The 24,884-nt window shown below is 44.1% G+C and overlaps 1 protein-coding gene across 1 annotated transcript in view; it reads right to left on the bottom strand.

The window, feature by feature from the left end:
* The window catches only part of NAV3 (neuron navigator 3), an 878,534-nt gene that overhangs the window by 816,376 nt on the left and 37,274 nt on the right, over positions 1-24,884 (bottom strand). The gene's annotated exons all lie outside the window — the stretch shown is intronic.

Genomic DNA, 24,884 nt, shown 5'->3' with positions numbered 1-24,884 from the left:
CCACTTAGCAGCAAAGCCAAAACAAATGTTTCAAATGAAGCTTTAACCTGCCAAAAAAAAAAAAAAAAAAAAAAAAAGGGAACTTTAAACTATTGCCTTTAAGCAACTGTGGTCTGGAAAGTAATGCCAAGCAGCATCTATCATCATCATCGTTTTAACCAAAAACACATTCTTTCTTTTGCAAATTTCCTTCATTTCTTCCCAGGCAACGTACAGTAGTTTACTTTTATGTTTGTCCTATATAAAAGCCAAGACCTTGAAGTATTATGCACAACTGATACAGAGCACACAAGGCTACAAGTCATTTGACAGGATGGTGATGATTATTTAATTAGGTCTTAATAAAAAAAGAAAACAAAGCCTTTACAGAGAAATTAACTTCTTTGTTTATCGTTTCAGACAAATGTCACTATAGCAACAGCATGATGTCATAAATTACTTCTCCTCTGCCTTCAGATTTGATTTATAGTTTATTTTCTACCTTTAGAAGTATAGGCACTTTGAGTTGTCATTTCCATGCTGACCTCTCTGCACTTAAGTTACATACTCCTGTTTTCCAAAGGGGCATTGCCAGAACCATGCTATTGAAATGTACATGTAATCAATCTTTCCTGCTCTCAAACAGATACACCCACCTGTGTAGCATCTCAGATGGTATAAACTGGTACGGTGTCATTTGGAGATAACTGCAGCGCTGGAGATACCAGTCTGTGGAAATTGTAGATAAATGCTGATAATTGTGCATGAAGCTTTTCACCCCAAGTAGTGGGAGCCAGCCTTTTTGCCAGGCATGTCACAAATTGACCTGCAAGTGCCACCTTAAATCCCCTTCTCCTGCCCAATCTGCTGCTCTGCTTTCTGCCCTCAGCACTGTACTGTCTGTTCACTTCCCAATCTACCATGTGCCACACACAGAGGCTGACCATGCCACTTGCGGCACCTATGCTGCAGGTTAGCCACCCCTACCCTAAAGAATCCCAAAGCACATTAGGAACTATGGTTGAGGACTGATATGCTCCCTTTGACCGCATACACAGTAGGGAATAAAATCCCTTAATGGGAACAAGAAGGGAGCAAAGTAACTGAGGTATGCTTCTTTTTACTCCCCAATCTTACTGTACCCCCTTACATCCCAAGTCAACACTGAGATGCCTTGAAAGAGTAAAAGTCTGGGGAGTTTATAACAAAATCTCTCCTCAAACCTAAGATTTCCATACAGAAGATAATGTAGTATTGTATCCTGTAGTATTGTTTCCCATTAAATCTCTTTCCATCCACAAAAAATGACTGAAGCTGGTTCCTTATTTCTGATTCCTTATTCCCAGTTGTTTTCAAAGTTCCTCTTTCTACATTTAAAGGTTGTTACCAATTAATTAGACATGGTAAAGAGCTACATGTTTAATCAAAAATGTATACTGGCTAATAAAAATGTAATTTCTTCATGAAGTTGTGGGAGACAGGCCAGGTTCCAGAGGACTAGAAAAGGGTCAACATAGCGCCCCTCTTTTTAAAAAGGCTAGAAGGAAGATCACTGTGAACTACAGACCAATTAACCTCACCTCGATACCTGGGAAGTTCTTGGAGCATATCCATAGGAAGGCAATTTGCATCTGAAGGAGGAAAGGCTGATTGCAAACAGCCAGCATGGATTTATGAAAAGCAAATCATGTCAAACAAACCCGATCGCCTACTTCAGCAAAATAACTACTTGGGTGAATGAAGGGAATGATGTAGATATAGTGTATCTGAACTTCAGCAAGGCCTTTGACAAGGTCCCACGTGACCTTCTCATAAACAAATTGGGAGAAATGTGGGCTGGATAAAACTACTATGAGCTGCACAGATAACTGGCTCAATAGCGACAAGTAAATGGTCATTATAAACAGGTCCATGTCAGAATGACAGGAGGTTTTGAGTGGAGTTCCACAGGCGTCTGTCCTTGGCCCAGTGCTGTTCAACGTGTTCATTATGGATTTGGATGCTTGCATAGAAAGCTTCTTGAGCAACTTTGTGAATGACATGAAACTAGGAAGGATTGTGAACATGTTGGCAGATGCAAGTACAATTCAGAAGGATCTTGACAGATTGGAAAGTTGGGCTAGAGCTAACAAGATAAAGTTCAAAGCAAACAAATGCAAGGTGCTACACCTTGTGAGGAATGATTAAAAACATAAAATGGCAGACACCTGGCTGGATGGCAGCTATATGGAAAAGGACTTAGGAGTCTTGATAGACCACAGAGTCTACAGTCAATAAGTCTACAGCAGGGATGGGAAATTATTTCAAGTGGAAGGCCGCTTACTGAGTTTTGGCATGCCAGGCAGCCAGGGGCAGATGAATATGAATTTTCTAAATTTTTAGGGGCACCGCAGGCCAGATAGAATGGCCCGGTGGGCTGTATCTGACCGGAGGGCCACATTTTGCCCACCCCGGTCTACAGTGTGATGCAACCACACAAAAGCTGAATGAAGTTTTGGGCTGTGTCAATAGAAGGATTTAGTGCTTGACATGGGAGGTGATTGTGCCTCTTTGCTTGGCCTCATCTGGAGTACTGTGTACAGCTCTGGACTCCACATTTTAAAAGAGGATGTGGACAAGTGTGAAAGAATCCAGAGGCAGGCAAATATGACCAAGAGCTTGGAAAGCAAGTCATATGAAGAGAGGCTGAAGAACCTAGGAATGTTCAGCTTGTGGAAAAAGGTCCTTAAGAGGGGTCAAGAGCAGTTTTCAAATACTTGAAGGGCCACCATAAAGAAGAGGGAAAGCACTTTTTCCTCCCTTGCTGCAGACAAATGGCCTAAGTGGCAGCAAGTTATCTTTATGTTGGATATCCAGAAAAAAGCTTCTTCACTGTTAGAATAGTGAGGCAATGAAACAGACTGCCTAGAGAAGTTGTGGACTCTCCCTCACTGCAGGTGTTCAAGAAGAGGTTGAATAGCCCCTGGTCAGAGATTATCTAAGTGTAGCAATGCCTATTTATCATGCTTCTGGGCTTTGCTGGTTGCGCCCAACTGTGCCCTGCTCTTTTCTGCTATACGTGTCAGGGTGTTTTCAAGCCTCCCCGGAAATGCTGGGTGCTGGCTACAGCTAAGACTGGGGACTTCAACTGGGGTGCATCAATTCTCCTGCTAGAAGCAAAAGCCAGAAGTTCCTCACTCTACTTGGGGTCAGACCAATCACCATATCTGGAGTCAGGAAGGAATTTTACCCTACGGTCAAATGGGCATGAACTGTGATAAAACTTCCTTTGTAGTGGACAATATGACCCTCCACCCAGGACTTCTTGAGTATATGACAACATTTTATAGAAGCAGGACATTGGCTGCTGTGGTACCCCTGCTTTACCTGTAGCAGGTTATGCTGCGAGGGCTACGTTGTGTCAGGGTTGGGGATAGTCTTATGTAGAGTTTAGATTACAGTTGTATGGGATGGTTTGGGTAGGAATAATCCTCCCTCAGGCAGGGGTTTGAACTAGATGACCTCTGGGTTTCTCTTCCAGCCCTACTTCTTGATGACTCGATATCAAGTAAATTGCCCTGAAGCCAAGATGGACTGGGATTATGAGGCAAAATCTGCTTCAGGTCACCCTAAACCACACATCTCCACCATCAGGAAACTACCCTGAAGAAGCCTGGGCATAGCACTGCCGACCTTAAATCAAAGAAAATCATAGCAAGTTAGAGTTGGACAGGACCTCAGGAGGTAATATAGTCCAACCCCCTGCTCAAAGCAAGACCATCACCAACTAGATCATCCCAGCCAAAGCTTTGTCTAGCCGGGTTTTGAAAGCCTCCAAGAATGGAGCTTCCACTACCTCTCTGGGTAATCTGTTCCAATGTTTTATTACCATCCTAGTGAGAACTTACTTCCTAATATTTAACCTACACTTCCTTTGCTACAACTTAAGACAGTTGCTCCTTCTTCTGTCATCTGTCACCACTGAGAACAGTCTAGCTCCATCCTCTTTTGAACCACCCCCACTACAGCTAGTTGAAGGCTGCTATTAAATCCCCTCTCAGTCTCCTCTTCTTTAAACTAAATAAGCCCAGTTCCCTCAGTCTTTCCTCAGAAGTCATGTCCCACAGCCCCTCACCATTTTTGTCTCTCTCCGCTGGACCCTCCAGCATATCCACTACTCCCCCCAGCTTGGTATCACTTGCAAACTTGCTGGGGGTGCACTCTAGGCTATCTTCCAGGTCACTGATGAAGACATTGAACAAAACTGGCCTCAGGACCCACAGCACTCCACTTGATACCGGCTGCCAACCAGATATTGAGCCATCGATTACTACTCTGAGCCCAGTGCTTCAACCAGTTTTCTATCCACCATCCAGTCCATTCTTCTTTAGCTTGCCTAGGAGAATGCTGTGGGAGACCATATTAAAAGACTTGCTAAAAATCAAGGTGCACCACATCCACAGAACCACTCATCTCAAAGATGGCAAATCAGGTTGGTCAGGCATGACTTGCAGTTGGTGAATCCATGCTGAATGTTCCTAATCACCTTCTTCTCCAACTGCTTAGAAATGGATTCCTTGAGGATCTGCTCCATGATCTTCCCAGGGGCTGAGGTGAGGCTGACCAGTCTATAGTCCCATAGATCCTCCTTTTTCCCTTTCTTAAAATGTGGGCACTATGTTTGCCCTTTTCCATCATCCAGGACCTCTCCTGATTGCCAGGACTTTTCAAAGATGATGGCCAATAGCTCTGCAATCATATCAGCCAACTCCCTCAGCATCCTCAGGTGCATCCCATCGAGCCCCATGGACTTGTATGTGTCTAGCTTTTCTAAACAGTCCCTAACCTGTTTTTTTACCTCCTCCCTAAACTGTGCTGCCTGGTGCAGTAGTCTGCAAGCCGACGTTGCCTGTGAAGACCGAGGCAAAAAAGGCATTGAACGTTTCAGCCTTTTCTGCATCCTCTGTTGTGAGGTTGCCTTCCCCATTAAATAAGGGACCCACACTTTCCCTGATCCTCCTCGTTACTGACATTCTTGTAGAAACCCTTATTACCCTTCACATCCCTTGCTAGCTGCAACTCCAATTGTGCTTTGGCCTTCCTGGCTTCATCCCCGAATCCTCGAGTAATGCTCTTATATTCTTCACTAGCTATTTCTTATAATAAGCTGCCCACTTCTTATAAGCTGCCTTTTTGTGATTTACTTTATGGAAGAGTTCCCTGCTAAACCAAGCTGGTCTTCTGCCATAGTTCCTAGTCTTCCTGCGCATCAAGATAATTTGTCCCTGCACTCTCAGTAAGGCTTCTTTGAAATACAGCCAGCTCTCCTGGACTCCTTTCCCCGCTCACATGGGCTTCCCAGGGTATCCTGCCCATGAGTTCCCTGACAAAGTCAAAGTCTGCTTTTCTGAAGTCCAGGGTCCTTACTCTGCTGCTCTCCTTCCTTCCTTTCCTTAGGATCCTGAACTCAAATCATCTTGTGGTCACTGCTGCCCAAATTGCCATCCACTACTACATTCCCCACCAATTCTTCCCTGTTTGTGAGCAGCAGGTCAAAAGCATGGCCCCTAGTTGGCTGCTCCAGCACTTGCATCAGGAAGTTGTCCCCACTACTTTTTGAGTGCCATTTTGCCAACTAACAGTCCTCCAGGCCTGTGTGCAATACACACTGCCCTAAACAAAGATGTGTTTGGATTGAGATTGAGCAAACTCCATTTTGGAACACCTCAAACCACACATCTCTGCCACAGACAGACTCACCTAAATAAGTCTGGGAGGGGAGCTGTGTGACGCAAAGCTCGGTTTTCAAGTAGCATTCTGCCAGCTGACACCTCCATGGGCCTGTATAGGGAAAGGGCTAGAATATCAATTAGCAGAGAAGCTATGGTAAGAAAGCTCCAGACCCTCAAGGATTAGCCCACAATATTTGTACTGTGGACCCTCATTGCTGCCCCCTTCCCTATGCAAACAGCAGATCCCATACAAAGCAGGTTGTCCTTTCACTCTCAGGTTCCCTGCCTCACTCACCTGCCATGCCATGCTGTTTTGTCAGTGGCCAGGTGCCTAGAGAAAAAAGCCTTACTGGCCAAGCATAGTGCCTCTCACCCTCTCAGGGTCTCCGTGAGCAAAGTCTCTTCCAGCTGTTACAGTCTGCAATGTCCTTTAGTGCATCCTACCATCCTGAGAACTTGCCTGTTTTACCTTCTCTGGCAGGAGCTCTTTTCCCCACCACTGGTGGATCCCTGGTGAGGCCCTTCCCTTGTATCTAAGGGTGGAGCCTCATTCTTGTTAAGGGTCCTTTGTCTGTCTCCTTGTGATGAAGACCATGAGTGACTGGTGCCTCCTGAATCTAGGGGGGCACCCACAGAAGCCACCGACAGCAGCAGCCCTGTCAGGGGGGCACCAGCCCTACTGACAGCATCAGTGTTGGCCATCAGAGGAGGGCAGGGGGGGCACATGCACCCCCATGCACTCCCTACTAGTCGCCTATGATGAAGGCAGACAGGGGTCCCGAAGCAGGGACAGTGATGGCGAGGCCCATGCAGTGACCAACCTGAAGGAAAATGCAAATAAGAATTATGAGGTTCCTAAAAAGCTGGAAAGGGAGGTGCTGCCCAGACCAGCAGGGCTGCCATTAGGTATGATAATCTTTTTGCTTTAAGCTGCTTTCTAGTACCTCAGGGAGCCATCAGCTGGGTTTAAGTAGCACAAGTTAATGCAACATTTCTACTATTCAGGAACTGGCACAAAGACTAGACTGTGTTTCTGGCTCCCTCAGATTCAAAAAGCATGAAAAAAACAAAGAGGTTTCTGCTAGACCAGAACATAAGCACTACTGGGAAGGTACATGCTTTACAGCTGTGAAAGAGGAAGAAAGCTGGGCCGGTGAGACTGGAGCAGAACCCTGTTCTTATGACAATTAGCCCGAGATATTTAGTAACAGGCTCTATCAGCAAAGATGTTATTTCAAACAGGGTAACAGCTTTTTCTGAGTGAATGGGCACTTTTCTTTCTCCCAAATGGATGTCATTTAATATTCTTCTACACTTAAAAAAAAAAAGAGGTACACCAACACATTGGATTATATTGTATCTGCACCGATAAAAGCAAAATTGACATTATTGGCGATCAGCTTGTATTGGCTGATGTGGCTGATAATGTCACCGATAAATGTTGTGTAAAGTCTGGCAGCTTGGAGAGCAGCATCCAGCTGGTAAGTCTGTGTGGGGAAAGGGAAGGGAAGGGGAAGTGGGGGCAGATCAAGGCCCCCTGTGGTGAGGGAGGGAGTGAGCAGGTGCTGTACAGCCGGGGTGGGGCCACAAGTGACTCGTCTGGGGACATGGGGAGGGAGGGGGCGCAACTCCTGCTGCTGCTGCTAGTGCGTCCTGGGGAAGGCACAAAGGGGCACATGACCTCCAAATCTCTGCACAGGGCAAAGGTGGGCTGCCACTCTGGGCTGGAGTCAGAAACAGCACTGGGCTCTTCCTGGCAGGGGGCTATGGAGTGGGCTGTGGCCGCCCCAGAATTTGCCATAGTACCCTCCTGGTTGTCCCTCCTCCCAGCACCACCGCTGCCTGCCCTGCACAAAGCCCTGGCCCCAGCCCAAAGCATCAGCCCGCCCTCACCCTGCACACAGATCTGGGGGGCATGTACCCCTCTGTGCGTCCCCTGAGGTGCCCCAGTGGTGGGAGCTCCCCCCTCCACACCCCCAGATGAGCCACTCATGGCTCCATCCTGCACTCCTCCCCATCCCGCCCCAGCTAAGCAGCACCTGCCCTTGCCCCAAGCCCCATTCCCTCCCTCACCACAGGGGCCTCGGTCTGTCCCACCACACCCCTTCCCTCCCCCGCCCCCTTTTCCCCACAAAAGTTACCAGCCCGACGCTGCTCTCCAAGCTGCCAGGATACATAATCAGCAATCAGATTGGTATCGGCCAATATGGCTCATTAATAAAATCGGCCATCAGCACCAGCCCCAAAAGTCTGTATTGGTGCACCCCTAATTTTTTAAGCTGAAAGGTAAAAGTGGGTCCAGTATCTGGGGTTTTTTTCTGTTTGGTTGCTTGCTTTTTTAGCCATGCTTCTGCTTCTTACTTGTACAGCTGCATTGCCTTGGGCTGAAGATGTCACATCTGTCCCAATACAAACCATTTTATCCTTGGATAAAGATGCAACTATTCAGATATTCATATCCACTGTCCTGGGACACATCCTGAAAAGGTTCACAGGATAAGAAGTACTAACAGTTTAACCCAGGAGATTGCAAAAATGCATCTGAACAGTTATCCTGGGACTTCATCATTGAAGCAATGGCAGAAAAGCAGCAGTGAATTCAGATGGCCACTAAACGCTAATTAGAAAAGGAGAGGTGTATACACACAAATCCCAGGAAATTTCTGCTTCAGGACAAAATGCCAGCACAATGTGTCTAGGGACAAATGCAACATCTATTCCTAGTCTCCACAGGTGCATACACATGTACTAAGTTGACTTAATTAAGTTGACTTACGTTAAGTTGCCTTAAGTCAACTCATCAGGGGAAGGGGAAGATGAGGGCGGGGGAAGCTGTGGACCACCAAACCATGTGGCACCCACAAGGACAGCCCAGCCTGAAGAAAGAGAGCATTGGGAACCTGAAAGCCATGGGGAGGCCAGCACTACGGCACAGGTAACAAATGAGAAGGTAAGAATCAAAGGGCCCCTTGGGACTCGGAGCGGGGGGGCAGCAAAGGCACCAGTCGCAGGGCTCAAGTGCCTATATACTAATGCTAGGAGCATAGGGAACAAGCAGGATGAACTAGCGCTCCTGCTTGCACTAAACACCTATGACTTAGTGGGGCTAACAGAGACCTGGTGGGATTCATCCCATGACTGGGCGGTACATATTGAGGGCTATAGATTGTACAGAAAGGACAGGTCAGGGAAGAAAGGGGGAGGGTTTGCGCTGTATGTCAGTGAGCAATATACATCAACCCCCATCAAGACAGAATCCAAGGATGAAGAAGGATTGTGGGTTAGGCTACATGGGGGGCAAGGAGAAAGGGATTTGGTGGTAGGGGTCTGCTACAGACCCCCACACCAAGGGGAAGAAATAGATGCGGGGCTCCTGAGGCAACTCTCGGAGACCATAAAAGCTAAAGAGGCAGTAGTCATGGGGGACCTAAACTACCTGGACATTTGCTGGGAGACGCAGACAGCAAAGTCCCATCACTCACGCAGGTTTCTAACCTGTGTACAGGACCTCCATCTGACACAGGAGGTACACAGTCCCACTAGGGGGAATACCATACTGGATCTGGTATTGGCAATGGGAGATGACATGGTAGGGGACCTCCAGATCGGTAGCCATCTGGAGGACAGTGATCACCTAATAATAGAATACACCATAAGAGGTCAAGTGGGTAAGGTAACTAGTAGGGTGAAAGTGCTAGACTTTAGGAAAGCTGATCTCAATGAACTCAGGCAATTAGTCAAGGACGCACTGCAGAGTAGGAGATTTGAAGAAATGGAAGCCCAAGAAGGGTGGCTGTGCCTTAAGGAGACGATCCTTCAGGCACAAAGCAAGACGATCCCTGAGCGAGGCAAAGGAGGGAAAGGGGCCAGGAGGCTTCCCTGGCTGACCAGAGAAATCCAGGGCAGCCTAAGGGACAGAAGGGGAGCACATAAAAAGTGGAAACAGGGAGAGATCACTAAAGATGAATATATCTCCTCTGCTCGTGCTTGTAGGTAGGCAGTTAGACAGGCCAAAGCTACCATGGAGCTGAGGATGGCAACCCAAGTAAAAGACAACAAGAAATTGTTTTTTAGATATACAGGGAGTAAAAGGAAGGCCCAGGGAAGAATAGGACCCCTGCTAAATGGGCAGAAACAATTGGTGACAGACAGGGGGGACAAGGCTGAACTCCTCAACGAGTTCTTTGCCTCAGTGTTCCTAAGTGAGGGGCACGACAAGTCTCTCACTGGGGTTGTAGAGAGGCAGCAGCAAGGTGCCAGACTTCCATGCGTAGACCCTGAGATGGTGCAGAGTCACTTGGAAGAACTGGATGCCTTTAAGTTGGCAGGCCCGGATGAGCTCCATCCGAGGGTGCTGAAGGCACTGGCCGACATCATTGCACAGCCACTGGCGGGAATATTTGAACGCTCGTGGAGCACGGGCCAAGTCCCGGAGGACTGGAAAAGGGCCAATGTGGTCCCCATTTTCAAAAAGGGGAGGAAGGAGGACCCGGGCAATTATAGGCCGGTCAGTCTCACCTCCATCCTTGGCAAAGTCTTTGAAAAAATTATCAAGGCTCACATTTGTGAGAGCCCGGCAGGACAAATTATGCTGAGGGGAAATCAGCACGGGTTCGTGGCAGGCAGATCGTGCCTGACCAGTCTAGTCTCTTTCTATGACCAGGTTACGAAACGCCTGGACACAGGAGGAGGGGTGGATGTCATATACTTAGACTTCAGGAAGGCCTTCGATACGGTATCCCACCCCATACTGGTGAACAAGTTAAGAGGCTGTGACTTGGATGACTACACAGTCCGGTGGGTGGCAAATTGGCTGGAGGATCGCACCCAGAGAGTCGTGGTGGATGGGTCGGTTGACCTGGAAGGGTGTGGGCAGTGGGGTCCCGCAGGGCTCGGTCCTTGGACCGATACTCTTTAATGTCTTCATCAGTGACTTGGACGAGGGAGTCAAATGTACTCTGTCCAAGTTTGCAGATGACACAAAGCTATGGGGAGAAGTGAACACGCCGGAGGGCAGGGAACAGCTGCAAGCAGACCTGGACAGGTTGGACAAGTGGGCAGAAAACAACAGGATGCAGTTCAACAAGGAGAAATGCAAAGTGCTGCACCTAGGGAGGAAAAATGTCCAGCACACCTACAGCCTAGGGAATGACCTGCTGGGTGGCACGGAAGTGGTAAGGGACCTTGGAGTCCTAGTGGACTCCAAGATGAACATGAGTCAGCAGAGTGATGAAGCCATCAAAAAAGCCAATGGCACTTTATCGTGCATCAGCAGATGCGTGACGAATAGGTCCAAGGAGGTGATACTTCCCCTCTACTGGGCGCTGGTCAGACCGCAGTTGGAGTACTGCGTGCAATTCTGGGCGCCGCACTTCAAGAGGGTTGCAGATAACCTGGAGAGGGTCCAGAGAAAGGCCACTCGTATGGTTAAGGGCCTGCAGACCAAGCCCTACAAGGAGAGACTAGAGAAACTGGATCTTTTCAGCCTCCGCAAGAGAAGGTTGAGAGGCGACCTTGTGGCCGCCTATAAGTTCATCACTGGGGCACAAAAGGGTATTGGTGAGCATTTATTCACCAAGGCGCCCCCGGGGGTTACAAGAAATAATGGCCACAAGCTAGCAGAGAGCAGATTTAGATTGGACATTAGGAAGAACTTCTTCACAGTTCGAGTGGCCAGGGTCTGGAACGGGCTCCCAAGGGAGGTGGTGCTCTCCCCTACCCTGGGGGTCTTCAAGAGGAGGTTAGATGAGCATCTAGCTGGAGTCATCTAGACCCAGCACTCTTTCCTGCCTATGCAGGGGGTGGGACTCGATGATCTATTGAGGTCCCTTCCGACCCTAACATCTATGAATCTATGAATAAGCCACATTGGAGAGTACAAACATACAACTCCTTGACATGGTGGCAGCCATTTTGTGAGCTTAGTCAACTAATATGCCTCTGAGGTGTATTATCTTGAGTCATATTATCTTATATAGCATTTGAGTCATCTCTGTTCCATATACATGTGTATGCTGTGACAGTTAAGTCAACTTAAAAAAATTTAAGTCGGCTTAACTGCCAGAAAATTAGTATGCGTGTGTAGACCCCATGATATCCAAAGAGACTTTTTTTTTGTGGAAACATCACAAAAATGAATGAATAGCTCAAATTATCCAACAAACCTCCTGGGTCTGATCTAACTACTAGATTCCCTACCTGATACTTAGATTCAAAATGCTAATTATGGCTTTGAGAGAAAGCAACAAAGTTTGTAAAATACAGTCTTAAAAGCAAACTAGACCATTTTCAACTAATTTGTCCAAGACACCAGTATGTATGACAGCATTTCAGACATTCAGGAGTACTTCTCCATGGAGAATACCCTAACACAGACAAATTCCATATTGTAGAATACAACTGTCACAATCCTTCCAGCACAGAATGGGATGATGTTGCATGTGCAGACTCATACAATATGTGGGATGTCACGGATGTATCCTTTCTATAAATACTTAAGTAAATGTAGGATTTTCTTACCAAATCTGAATAAGTCCTTTATCTGTAAGTATTTTGAGAATACCGTTCACACCAAGTTACTACAGACAGGTTAAAAAATAGCATTCTAAAGCCAGTAATTTATGCCACTTTATGTATTAGTGGACATAAATGAGATTCTACAATTTAAAATGATTCCCCGAGGTCACAATGGCAGATCGTCTTATAAAGTGGGGTATTGGTATTAGTCCCTTGTGATTCAAGAGGGTGTTAATGCTGCTATATCAAATGTGCAGTGTCAACAAGTAAATCAAGTGTTCATGGTGATGAGCTGAAAATTGAACCTACCCTTCTGTAAAGCTTGCAACACGACAGACTTGATGGTTACCATAGTAATCATGTGACAGTTTCTGATTTATTACCTTGTACTGCATGATTGCAAACGTTCTTCAGCTACCTTCTGCAGCGTTTCCAGATTCAAGAGCAATGTTATGATAAATGTCCACCATCTAAAAGATGTACACAATGGAATGTAACACAAGAGAACAGTGCTTTTAATACAAATAGCATGCTTTTTGCCCTTTTAGAATATTAAAGAGTCATTTCAATGGCATGAAAACGGAGAACCCTGACCTCTGACACCAGTTTGTTTTCCGTAGAGATCGTAATTTTCTGTGGGACTGCCTACTGAATATTTAAGTAGTGTGAAACTGGAAATGAGGTAATAAATTCTGCAGAAGATAGTCTGAGTAATATGCTTGTTTTTTTAATCAGCACATATCTGAGCAATTACCAGGGCAGTCAGTCACTTGGTGCTGCATCTTAGGTATATTTGGATCATTATTATTGCCATTAAACAACAGATTATATCATTTCATTGCATCTAATTGACACCCTTAATATTTTTACACAGTAACCTGAAAAAAAAATATTGCTCTATAGAATAAAATGTCTCAGAACAAGGGAGCCATTGACAAGGAATATTCAAGTATACCAAGGAGAAAAAAGACAAAATTCCCATTAATGCTATTAGATTTTAGTAGATTGTCCCTTAACTCAATATTGGACTTTCAGAAGAGCTTGCTAATAATTTGCCTTTCATTGCTGAAGTATGCACTTCCCCCACACCTCTCTGCCCATTATTGTGTGCAGCTATGCTTTTAAAGCACTGCTTCAACTCTTGTTGGTAAACATTGCAGTTTGTGAAATATTCCACTTTATTTTATTGAATTGTTTGTCTTCATAATTCTCCTTGATTACACAGCAATAAAAGACTGGAAGAATACAGGCTTTTGTTCTTATCAAGTGCAGAAGTGCCATGCACTAATTTGTGTATTAGCAACTCCCATGTGGATGCTCCATTATTGATTCTGCCATCTAAATTCTACTGTTTGACAGGAAGGATATTGTGTATACGATTAATAAAATGATCTCAAGAATTTTTGTTTTTTTTTTTAAAAATGGCATTGGTTATGCACTTTTATTTTTGAAAGTCTTCTCTTAAATGTGCTTTACACACACAAAATAAAACCTCTCCGTGATACAGTATACCTACACAAATGAATACAACTACCAGCAGTGTTGCAGAATGGCTGTTGGTTAGAGTATAGCAAGCCATGATTTTTTTAAAGGCTCACAAGAAGATGTGTACCGTACCATTAGCAGATTCCTATGATGTGAAACATTGTGGCGATTAATAGTTTTCTAATTACCTCAAAATATTTGATGAGTTGATGAGCTGACAAAAGAATTCATATTAAAGGTTGGCACATAGGTACTTTTTAAAATATGCACGAAGACAAAAGCTTGCAGCCTTAGGAACCTATCCAAGCTGAAAGTATGGGTTCCTACAGAGGCACTAAAAAGACACCTCAAAAAGGTCAAAGGTATAAAACAAAACAGGGATTTTTTTTTAATCCAAATTAATATAAAATCCCAACAATGTGGCCCACTGTAGCAGTGTGTTACACATGACTGAGCACAACCTGCTTACTTGATTCTGGGCTGTCTGCTCACACCGGTGGGAATTCATGGGTATGTCCCCTGAGACCAGCATATTGGAGAAGACTTTGGGCTTTAAATCAGATATATATGGAAGCAAATTTACATTAAAAAATACAATGTTTTAAAGAGTCAGAAGAATAAAATTGGCTCTAATGAAACATCTAATTAGAAGTGTGTAAACTGCAAGTAGCTATAAGCTTTTCTTTTTTTCCCCCCCTCTTCATGGCTGTAATGTTTCAAGACTGGGCAAGGGAATTCATTTAAATTAAACATGAACTGGGTTTGGTCAAGATACATATTCTAAGGCTCCTTTTAAGTTGTGGCAATTTCTAACTCATTTACATGGAGACAGCAGGCTCTAGTAAGCAAAGCAGTAAGCTATCAAGTTCTATACGTGGGTCTGACACTGAATTGTTGTACGACCTTGAATAAACCACTTTACTACTTTGTGACTCCTCCTCCATCGATAAAAAATTAAACTAAGCATTACTTATCTTTCCTTTCGTAAAAAGCCTTGAGACACAGTGTTACGCCTCAGCTCTGTATTCTTGGGCAACCCTGGCACAGGATGCAGTCTGTCTGACTCACAAAGGACTCCCTCCTCCCCCCCTACTTAAACGAAACTGATTAAGATGCAGTGAGAGACGCACCTAAAATTCTCCAGATAAGGGTGATAAGAGTGAAACAACTGCCCTAGGTCTCATTTACATCTGAGATGGAACCAGATGACCATTCATTTACATGAGAGATGGAAAACAGAAAGCCTGAAGCAGAGACTGCAGTGAATTCTGGGACCAGAGAAGCAGGAGAGCGCTGCATGATGGGGAATCTGTGCTCCCAATGTTAATTAACCCATGTTCACACACACCCAGCTCAGCATTTATCAGACCAGTTCTAATCTGGATTTGCTAAGGACTTTTCTCCCCCCAGACACACACACACAGCTCTAAGTTTAATAGGCATTTCGGGCCGTACATTCCCCGGTCCCACTATGGGAGGCCTGTTTAAACTTGATTGACTAAAACTCGGTTGCCGGGTTAGGGAATGCTGAGGCAAGAGACCGAGTCCGAGGGGGTACGGGCAACATTTGAACAATGGTTAAGGGTTCATCACAGCATCCAGCCTGCTGGAGCCCTAATCCCAGGTGTTGTCGTATCTTTCCCGAGACGACTGGTGGGAGTCCTCTCCACAAAAGGTTATGAGCACCCCAATAATTGCTTTAAGTCTGTTAAAAGACTATAGTAAAATCTGGAAAAGTCATGCTAAGCTGAGGCTTGTGCACAACAAGTAAAAATCCAAAATCCTGATACTGCAAGCTATCTATTGTTCCTGAAGAAACCATGAGATATCCCATCAGGATATCTGCCATCCATAGGAATCTCAAGCTGGCTCCCAAGTATTTGGGTTACTCCCTAATCTTAAGTGTTTCCTGATTATCAATCAGTTTCCTGAGATGGTCCAAACCAGATAACCCCTTGTCAATAGAAAAGACAATGATTTACACTACTGAGGGTGCTTCAAAGCAGCTGAACTGAGGGTATAAAAATCTGTAAGTGTGTGTGCATAAAAAAAAAAAAAAAAAAAGAAGAAAGAGAAGAAAGAAGAAGAAGAAGCAGGGAGAAAGAAAAGGAGAAAGAAAGAAGAAGAAAACTCCTGTGCTGATACCATCCCCTGTCGTTCTTGGGACACTGGAAGAACAGATCGTCTCTCTCTTCAAGGATTGTGCTACAGACTGTGCCTGTCAGCTTTGCAGCCTGGGTACCGTGGACTCGGTGAGATTCCCAGCTTTCTCTCTTCTTTCTAGGCATAAACTTCTGATCCTGACCTGTATCAGTTAAGCTTGAGCTAAGTTTCCCCAAATACTTAGTGAAACCAGGGTAGTATTGTCATTGTTTGTGTTTGTTTTTCTTTTGCATGTCTATTACTACTAGTACTATTATATATTTCATATGCTTAGCAATAAATAACTTTTATAGGCAAACTGGAAGTAATTGGGTATATTTTTCCTTCTCTGCTTCTTTTTCCTCCTGTGCTCTGCAGCAACGCTTCTTTTACCTATGCTAAAGATCCCTGTGAAGCCTAAATTATTGTGGGGTCTGCTCATCAAGAGGCCAAAGATTGGGACGTGCTGAGTTTGAAACACATAAGGGGATCAGCTTGTACAGGCTGATTGACCCAGTTTGACTCAGATGTGCCCTTATGAACTGAATGCTGGCCCATGAGGGTGTCAGCTGGACACCCAGCCGGATTCAGAGGGATTCTGTTTACCTGTGTGCTTGTGTTTGACTGCATTTTATTGTTGCTCTTATGAACTGATTCTTGGCATATGAGGGTGTCAGCCTGTCCATGCTGATCAGCCCGGCCAGATCAGGCGTGTCACGTTAATTTGTGTGTGTATGACTGATTTGGTGACTGGAGGAACCCAGTCCCATTGAGATTGAGTCCTGCAAGATAGCTCCACTGGGGGTGAGGGCTTGCAGAAGGGAGAAATACAGCTCTGTATAGTAACACAAGCAGCACATTGACAGAATCACTAAGACCCTAGAAACTATCCCTAATAAATGAGCACACCCCAAAGTAATGGGCAAATTTGGTAACAACAGGAATGAAATTTGCTATATAAAAAGAGACCAAATGGGCTTTACTTGTGGTGAAATGTATTTATTCACAAAATTCAAACCTTAACAGCAGAGCTAACCCATAGCGCAATGCAAAACAGTAAGATACCAACCACAGTAATATTTTAAGTGTACTTATAGATGTGAACAAAAGGAATGCTTCCAGATACAAGAGCTCAAATACAGATTTTACTTAAAAGAAAATAACAAAATAAGGCTTTTGAAGTCCTAACGCAGGACTTCAGGGAACTAGTTCACAAGATTACACCCAACTGTTTTCAAGATCATGTTTATAAAATTAGTAGAAATGTTTTCTTAGCTTAAACAACAACACAGAAGCTTTTATTTCCATCTATCATGCCCTAGCAGCTTCTGCAACCCAAGCACAGCAAAAACCTGTATCAGTGCACAAGTACTACAGAGCAGAGCATGCTAACCTACTTCCAGTGTACAAGTCATAGCTTCATTCACAGCCCACTGAAACCAACAAGCCTCTTTCCAGCTATTTCAATGGACCTAGAAATCAGGAAAAAAAGTAAGTAGAGCTTAAATCGTAAAACTAGTATTGTGCCTTTTTTAAAAGCCCTGACAAATCTGACTTGCCCTATTTACAAACATAGTCCCACTGGCTTCAGCAGAGCCACTAGTGTGAATAAAACAGGAAGGATAAAGAATGTGCTTTCCCTCAGTCCATTGGGGTTTTTTTTAAACAAGCTTGAAAAACAAGACTTGGGAAGCCAATGGGAATTGGTCCAAACAAGGACTTAAGAACTCATCCCCAGCGTGCCCTCTAAGATGCATGGTGTGCACAGCCACACAGGTGCACCTGGCAATGCGGCATGAGCGCGCCTGCGTGGCTGCGCAGCTTGGATGGAATTCTGCTAATCCCTTAAAAATCCATTTTGGTTTTGAAATAAAAACTATGCCAAGGCTCTTCAGTTATTGGCCAATACTTTGGGGCACACAAGAGAAGGTTCTCAGCATGGACTTCCTTAAATGTGCCTCCAAGAAGCATAATGCCTCCTGGAACTCAAAAGCAGACTGTGTCTATGCTGGTAAAATTAGTCTATCATGCATCACTTGGGCAGCTTCATCAGACTAGCAGCCATCAAGACTGAGTTCTAAAATACATCAGTGAACCTGAGCTTTATCTACACTACAGCTGCCACTGTTGGAGTTGCACCAATAGTGAATCAATGATACAATTTTTTTTCCCATAGATAAGAGCAGGGACTGCAGCCACTGCAACTCTGCTTTAAAAAAAATATATATATATGCTGTTTCCCAGGCTCTCTTTCGGGACAAAAACTGGGGTCCAGTACAGCAATTAGGTGGGGACAGAAGCAACGTACCACCGACTTTGGGAGTCTAGCTGCACCAGACCATGAGTTGGCAAGCTTTGGCTGCCATGGACTGCTGCTTGCAAATCTTCACACCCCAGAGTGCCCAAACTGCCCACATTTAATCCTCACCACTGATTCAAGTGGCCAATGGCAATGGATATATTCAGTTCAGCAGTGCCATAGGAACAGATCAGGGAAGGATGGGTGGTCAGTAGATGCTGTGGAAGGAATATATGGAACAAGGCAGGTGGCAGCACTCTGGGAACATGTCCTCTGCTGCCTCAGCTACAGTGTACTGCTGATGCCTTGAGCTGCCTTGAGCTGGATCCAATCTTTTCATAGGATGGATCCAGCCCGTCGGCTGTAGGTTTCCAACCCTTGTACTAGATTCATAGGCCCCTGTCACACATTACACTTAAAAAGATGCTTACCAATTAATCACATCTTAAAGTGAAACCCAACCACACAGGTAATCAATTAATGGCATGATAAAGGAGGAATAAGCTAAAGTTTTCACAAAGTATGTCATAACTTTGTGTCTAGTTTCTTTGATGCCATTAATTGAATGTGTGGCCAGTAAACCATTGCAGCTGGAAGCTCCTTCAGACAATTGGGGCTCCTGGGCCATGAGGGTACACCATGCACCCCCAAATCCAGGAGCCCAAGCTGATGGGGCTCCCAGCTGCAGTAACACATGTCTCTGAAACTGGAAATCCCCTCATGGTACATACCCACAGTTGGGAGCCCTAGTCATCTGAAAGGACTCTCAGGCTAAGGACACCCATTCAAAAAGCCTGAGCCCGAATTGATTCACTCGTTGCAGGTTAGTCTAAACTGTGCAGCTTAAACTGATTAATAACTGGACAGACATTCTCTGTTAAATCAGGAAATGCAGCCACATGCCTGCAGTGGCTCAAGCCAGAAGCTGGGGCATGGGGGGAAGGTATGCTAGAGCATGTCTGCCAGCCACTGCCAAAGGAGAGGGAAGAAAGATGCCCTCCAAGGCTCTCACCCCTTCCTGCTGGAGCATAAGGGGGTATGGCCAGGCACCAGCCAGGGCTAGCACAACACATGAAATGCCAGCCATTAGCCTCAGGGGGTGGGGCAACTACTGCCAGACTGATGAGTGGGGATGGGGAAAAAAGTCTTTTCTCCGAAACAAGCATGTATTGAACACAGCAATTTGCAAAGCATACAACAGGGAACTACCAAAAATCTTTGCCTAAGCTAAGATACAGCCCAGTAAAATACAGCATACACAACTAAGTCTAACTTAAAATGTAAACCAGGAAGACAAAAATAAGTTTTACTAATCCTGAGAACAGAGTGTCTCCTTATAGCCAAGCACTCAGAAAGGCTTCGTTTAGGTAGTCCCACCTTTTACACATTCTGCTTCATAATGTAAATATAGCTTTCTGCATTCTTTGGTGAAGCTGTCTGCAACTTCTCATAACTCCATCTCCATTATGTGTGATGATCGTCAGGTTTTTGCCAACACTTCCCACCTCTCAATCTGGTCCTGCATGTCTTAGCTATAGGCTCACAGGTTCAGGGCTTGGATCTGCACACAGAGGACTAGTTTGCTTCTCTCCCCCTGCTCCGGTACATCCTATGGAATCAATCCCCTCCCTGCCTGGCTGCAGGCAAGCCATGGAGGTGTGGCTGGGGCTGGCAAACTCCAGCTGTGGTCCCCAGGGTTTGCCAGCAGTGGGGAGGGAAAGAGAAAGGGACAGAGGGAAGAATTTGCCTCAGGGGCCATGGCAGGCTACTGTGTGACCACACTGTGCCCCTGTTCTGGCTAGAGAGAAGAGAAGGGACAGCCCAGCTCACTGGAGCAGACAGCAGAGCTCCGACCAGCCCAGAGAGTATGCTGGAATCTGCGACAGACATTGAATATGTACACTCTGACAGTTAAGGCAACTTAAAAAAAAGTTAAGTCAACTTAACTGTCAGAAAGTTAGTACATGTGTATGCACCCTCTGATTTTAACTACACTATTCCTTTTAATTTCTGTATTAAAAAAAAAAGATGCTACAACAACCATAAAACACATTTCATGCCATCCACCTACTTACTATGAAAATACTGTTATGATAGAAAAAACAAAATAATTCTGAGAACACCAAAAGGAGGCCTGAGAGTCAGCAAAAACTATAGGTCCAATCATTCCCTCTAACTCAAGCAAAAAACTCCCACTGACTTCACTTTAACTGAATGGGAAAGAATCACAGTTACAGGTCCCATTATATAACAGAGCTGTATGTTGCCAGACAAGGTTTTTTGGGTAAATCTGATATCTTTTATTAGACCAACTAAAATAGTTGGAAAAAATATTTGCAAGCTTTCTGAATGGATCCCGACAAGAAACATGAAACCTGGAGATATATCACCATCACCCCCTCAATAACTATACCCCACAACAGAACAATCAGCATTCCTAGATCTTACAGCTGAGAGGTTACACCTCCAGAAGTGTAACCTCTCATCCAATGCACCAAATGCCCTGGTGGAAAATATGTAGGAGACACCAAACAATAACTGTGGACCAAATGAACACACACTGGAAATCTATCAGACAAAAATACCCAATTACCTGTAGGTGCACATTTTTCATAAGAAAACCACTGTCTCTCGAATTTCTCAGTTCTAAACCTAAAGAGAATTTAAAAAACACCTCTCAGACGAGCCTACAGACTTCATTCCAATCAACCTCCTGGCTACAAAAATAAATAAAATCATGGACTAAATATAGACACTGGATTTGTGACACATTATAACCTGCCTAAGATCTGATTCCTCAGGTACCTCTCCACTACTTACCAGCTACATTCATTCCACCCTCCCCTCACCCAACCTGTCTCTCACCCACTGACTCCTCAATTTACGTCTTCATTGACTGGCTTTCTTGCATGCATACAAGCCTCTGGCTTCTTCCTGGATGGGATAGAATAGTAAAGAGCACAGACCAACTGCAGATGCTTCCTCAGCCTGACAAACAGTATTTATACCCAAAAGCTTGGAAAGATTTTTCCCAGCTATTCGAGTTGATCTAATAAAAAGACATCAGCTTTACCCAAAGAACCTTGTCCGCCTATGTCCTTAGACCAACATGACTACAATGAATACCCCTGAAACAGGGCTGTATATTGTCATTCATTAAATGGGAGGATCAGATCAAAAATCTAATAAATAATATAATATAATATTATATAATAATGCAATAAGTTGTTCTAACCACCCTCAAAATAGGAAATATTTCAATACGTTATTTTTTAAACAAAAATATTTATTAGAATTTTCTACAAAAATGACTAATATACCAGCTATGCAATACACAAAGGCTGTTTCCATTTTCTCTTCCCTCCTTCTGGTCAAAAGGTCTTTTTTCCCTGTTGGCAACAAGAAGGGAACAGAAACTGACTCTGATTATAGAGTGAACACAACAGGTAATGTTGGTTTCTGATCTCTCAGTGCAATGGTACAATGTGACATTTCCAGGCAGCAATGCTTGCCAACATCACAAGTCATTTTAATGTCATTTTCTGCCCCTCATTTATCAGGAAACATTTAAATAAATGAGGCTGTCAGGAAACAGAATTCGATTGACTCATGCCCTGTCCATAATTCCAGCCCCTCTTCACAGTCTTGTGTGAGTTCTATACTGCTCTTGTTTCCAAACCACTACAAAAAGCTCTTCTCATTCAGGTCTTATTTATCTGCTACAGGTAATAAAAATAATTCCTTACACTATGCATTCAATTACTTTGAATCACAAGATGAAATGTGAACCTATGTAAGATGACAGTGAAATGCAGCCAAGGCACGGAATAAGAGAAATACAGAAACTTTTTTTTTTTTTTTTTTATTCTGCAGGTAGAAAATGCTGAGGTTAGCAAAATAGCTAGCTTGTGGGTATCCTGTTGCTGACTAATCAAAATGTTTTGGTTAACTTGGTATTTCCCTACACTGACACTGGATGTAGGCAGCAAGAGAGAGAGTGTACCAGATGTGAAAGCAGCTAAGACACCAGGGTGTGGCTGGAGCCTTCCTTTCAACCAGGAGAGAGGCTGACCCCTAGGCAGCAGCACAGCTTATTGCTAAACAAGCTGGTGGATAGAGAATTGAGAAAAAAAAAAAAATACACAGTCCCTCCTCAGAAACATTGGCTAGGGGCAGACATTCAAAAAGCCTGAGCCTGAATTGATGCAATCTTTTCAGGTTAGTCTAACTTGGCTAGGCCGACTCGTTTGTAACCACACAAACATCCCCTCTGGATGAAAGAAATGCAGGCACATGCCTGCAGTGGCTCAGGCTAAAAGCCAGGGGAGCGCTACAGCAGCCCTCCCTTCCCTTCTACGGTGCTGAGCTTAATGGGTAGGGGCATGGCCAGGCCCTGGCAGGATGCTCTAATTAGGGAGGGCCCCCTCCCCTCACTGCTCCTGATCAGCTCAGCAAGGAGTTGATAACAGAGTGATTATCAGCCCATTAAAAAAAAACCAAAAGCCTCTCATTAGTTCAAGCTCTTCTTAAACAACTTTTTCCAAGAAAAGAATGGAGGGACATTACCAACTGATCTGCTGATTAACTCCAAAAAGCCCTAAGCAGACACTGTCCTGTCTGCCTTACACAGACACCTCTCAGCATTAGCTAGCATACCACATGCTGGCTACAGTCCGGGCAATGGGGGGGGAGGAAATCTCTGCTTGAGCAGGGAATGGTTGTGGGGAGGTGGAGGGCACAGGAAAGCCAAGCAGACATGGCTGTGCCTACCATCTCTGCCAGAGCTCCATCTAGGGAGTAGAGGGGAGGGGCCAGCCCAACTCTCTGGAGCCCTGTCCAGGGCTGCAAAGCATTTGGGATGCTGGGGGATTCTGGTTTAAAATTAAACTAGGAAGGGGTCTGGATCAGACATTGCATAAACTAGTTTGACCCAAATCAGCTAAGTCTGATACTACATTCAACCAGGTTTATCATCTCAAACAGGTTTCAGCCATTTTCAAACTGGTTTAATGTGCAGTGAACATCTGTTCTGTCACACGTTTAAACCAGTTTCTGATCATTTAAACTGGTGTGTGTGTAATGTCTGCCCTAGCCATGGTGTCTAGAGGAGACTTCATAGCCCCCCCACCCATCCAAAACTTGTTTCTAGAGTAGGTCTTGAAAAGGATAAAAGGAAAAACAGCCATGGAACCTGTCTTTTCTCTTGAACAAGACTAGAAGCTCTCTCCCAGCTACCAAGGTAGGGATGAGGGAGAAGAAAGATAAGTTAGGGGAGAAAGACATCCCCCCCCCCGCCACAGATTAAACAAATAAATAGCAATCAGGAAAAGAAAACCTTATGGGTTCTCTGACAAACTGTTTGTTTGCTTCTTGGGATTTGTCTCATCGGTCACAAGATGAGCCAAGGCACTCCAGCCAAGAATGCACTCCTCTACATGGTGGGAACAAGCACTATCTACAGAAATGCTTCATCTTGGATTTGTTCCTTATTATGATACAAATATTGCAAAATCCATCTCTTTTCCAAGGTAACTGCTTAACAGGGAGAGGGCACATGTGTGAAAGGTATTTGTAGGACTACATATAAATACATAGAAATGCATTTTTATCTGCAAACCAAAAACAAGCACAAAAGTCATCTGCTAGAGACTTAAGAATAAAGTAAGAAGTGATTAGAACAGAAGAGATGAGGGGGAAAGTGTAGTAGGATATTAGTTGGTCACTGGACTACTGAAAATTTAGCAACTGGATTCCAGACACACGGGCATCACCTACACTATGGAGTAATTTGTATTTTTATTCTTTTTCTGAAAACGATGTTGATGAAGACCATAGTCGCAATGAAAAAATTGTATTTGCAGCTACATAAAGCAACAAAACTTTAGCAGTCTTCATTTTCACTGCGCATCAGCTGATGTGGTATCTTTGATCACACTTCAAAAGCTTCAACTCGTGCTGGTGTTAGAAGTCTAGTGGGTAAAAAAAAATGAATAAAGCGGATTTAAAACCTGTCATTTCTGTCCAACTCCAAAAGGATTTCCATGTAAATAGAGAGTTCCATTTGCGTGCAAGCTTAGAGTAAGTATAGTTTTTTTCCAGTTTCATTGCTGTTGTGCTGAAGCTGCAATATAGTGTTAACACATTCTTTCTTCATATGCCCTGCAGATAGCCAATGTTTCTTAAGCAAAAAGATTTGAGATCCATATTTCTTCTCAGGAGACTCCCATTCCATTTATTCTTCATACCTTCCCCTAAGGTGATAACTATGTGAAGTCTTAAAAACAATTGCACAATTGTATGAATATTAAAATTATATATGAATCATGTTTTGAAACGTTTCTTTTATCTGATGCTTGGTCTAAAAATAGGACCTGAAATAAATATTTAATTTAGTGCACAAAACACTCTCACAAAATTCTTCTTAGAATTGCATATTCCTGTGTGATCAGTCATTCAAATTTTTTAAAATTTATATTTTTCTTTTGAACAAACTTAATAATTAGAGTCAGCATTGTGGAACTCTAATGAGCCACTGATATTTATGGACTGCTGATGATACCAAAATTACTTTGAAGGTCCTCCTAAATCCTGTTATTGTTTGCAGATTTTTACAAACTTTTTTTTTTTCTGTAAGCCAGATTATAATGTGCTTTTTTATGGAAGCACATATTTTTCAGGAGGAAGGGAGGGAGCCCTCAAATTATTATCTTATGCAATTTTTCTAGCAAATAGTACAAGCAGCACTTGATAAG

The sequence above is a fragment of the Alligator mississippiensis genome, chromosome 4 (assembly GCF_030867095.1).
Source record: "Alligator mississippiensis isolate rAllMis1 chromosome 4, rAllMis1, whole genome shotgun sequence".
NCBI classification, from domain to species: domain Eukaryota; kingdom Metazoa; phylum Chordata; order Crocodylia; family Alligatoridae; genus Alligator; species Alligator mississippiensis.
Note: the sequence above shows the minus strand (reverse complement) of the source record. Positions and strands in the feature narration are given on the sequence as shown.